Genomic DNA, 2,340 nt, shown 5'->3' on the forward strand with positions numbered 1-2,340 from the left:
GGGGGGGGGGGGGGGGTGCGGGGGGCGCGGGGGGCGCGTGCGCGGGAGCCGGGCGGAGGCGGCGAGAGCGAGGCGGTGAGCGAGGCGGCCGGGCCCCACAATGCACCGCGAGAGCGGCGGCGGGAGGGCGGGCCGGGGAGGCCACGCCCCCCGAGGAGGCGGTGCCCAATCGCGGCTCCCGGGGGCGATGCCCCGCCGCCGTCGGCCCCGCCCCCGCTCCGAGCCCCGCCCCCACCTGGGCAGAAGGCTCCCGCTGGGGGCTGGGCGCTCCTCTCTGCGCATTGGCACTCCCTGTGACCCGCGGCCCCGCCTGCCCACGCTGCCTGCCATCTCCAGCCTCGGGGCATTTTCTCCGGCCGTGCCCCCTGCCCAGAGCGCCCTCCCTCCCTGGCTCGGGCTTCCTTGGGGCCCGGCCTTTGAGGGCAGGCCTCCTGGAGGGCGGGCCGCGTCTTTATGCCCTTGCGGAGGAGGGGGGGGCCCAGCACTTAGGAGAGCCGACCCCACCCCCCTTGTCCACAAGCCCCGGGGCTGTCCCGGGGGAAAACCCGCGCCCCGAGCCCCCCCCCCCCCCCTCAGCCCCCTGTAGTGACCCACTGAGAGCCAGCCCGAGCCTGAGCCCTCCCTGCCAGATCAGCTGCCCCCAGATACCCCCCCAGCGGACTTCTGCCCTAGGGGGGGGCCACCCTGCACCCCACATCATGGGAACCAGTGGGGCAGGATCCCCTAAGGGACGGGTGACCTCCTCCCTGCTGGGACTCTGTGCTCACCCCCTTACCCTGCCCCCCACAATGGTGGGTGACCTCCAGGCTTGGGCCGGCCCTGGTGGCTGCTGATCCTTTAGAAGGATTGGGCTGAGCCTCTTAGGGGCTGGAGCCCAGGACCTAGAACCCAGAGCCTGGTGCTAAGGAGGGGGAGGGGGAGGGGAGAAGAGGAGGAAGGAGGGGGAGGGGGAGGGGAAAGGGGAAGAGGAGGAGCCTCCCACCCCACACTGAACCTGATCCTCAGGCCTCTTCCCAGGCCTGCCCTCCCTTATCCTCCCAGATTAAATCCTTCTAACAGCTGTTGGGAAAAGCTTCCATTCACATAGTTCCCCTCGTATTATTCTGCTTCTGCTGATAAGGAATTGTGGGTCCAGGGCCTGCTTCGGGTCACCTGGTGAATCCCTGAGTGTCACAAAGTCAGGCTTTAAGATTAAGACCCCCTGGAAGACTTTATGACCAAACAAGAATTAGAGAGCATTATAAAATGTAAAATGGATAATTTTGATTACATGAAATTGAAAAGCTTCTGTACAAACAAAGCTAATGTGACCAAGATTAGGAGGGAAGTGGAAAATTGGGAAAGAATCTTTACAACCTATGTCTCTGATAAAGGCCTCATTTCTAAAATATATTGAGAACTGAGTCAAATCTATAAGAATACAAGTCATTCCCCAATTGATAAATGGTCAAAGGACATGAACAGGCAGTTTTCAGAGGAAGAAATTAAAGATATTTATAAGCATATGAAAAAATGCTCTAAATCACTATTGATTAGAGAAATGCAAATCAAAACAACTCTGAGGTACCACATCTCCCCAGTCAGATTGGCTAAGAAGACAAAACAGGAAAATGACAAATGCTGGAGAGGATGTGGGCAAATTGGAACACTAATGCATTGCTGGTGGAGTTGTGAACTGATCCAACCTTTCTGGAGAGCAATCTGGAATTATGCCCAAAGGGCTGTAAATACTTTCATACCCTTTGACCCAGCAATGACCCTTCTAGGGTTATATCCCAAAGAGATCACAGAAGTGGGAGGAAGACCCAAATGTACAAAAATGTTTATAGCAGCTCTTTTTGTGGTGGCAAAGAATTGGAAATTAAGGGGGTGCCCATCAATTGGGGAATGGCTGAACAAGTTGTGATATATGCATGTAATGGAATACTATTGTGCTATAAGAAACGAGGAGCAGACGGTCTTCATATGTACCTGGAGAGGCTTATACGAACTGATGCTGAGTGAGAAGAATAGAACCAGGGGGAATTTGTACACAATTACAGACACAACATATGTGTGATGACCAACTTTGATAGACTGGACTCCTCCCAGCGATGCAGTGATACAAGTCAATCCCAAAGACTCAGGATGGAGAGAGACGTCCACATCCAGAGAAAGAACTAGAAGGAACAGAGTTTGAGCCCAGACTGAAGCGAGCTACCTGCCCTTTTTTGTTTTCTTGTTTGGTTTTGTTTCCTCTTTCCCATTCTTCATTCCATCTGATACAATCCTTCTTTATAACCTGACTAATGCCTAATGTGAAAGTGTTTGCTGATACTATACCTGATTGTATGCCGCCAT

Source organism: Petaurus breviceps, unplaced genomic scaffold (assembly GCF_028583685.1).
Source record: "Petaurus breviceps papuanus isolate PSGF00001 unplaced genomic scaffold, PetGlider_PUasm1.0 90317, whole genome shotgun sequence".
Taxonomy (NCBI): Eukaryota; Metazoa; Chordata; class Mammalia; order Diprotodontia; family Petauridae; genus Petaurus; species Petaurus breviceps.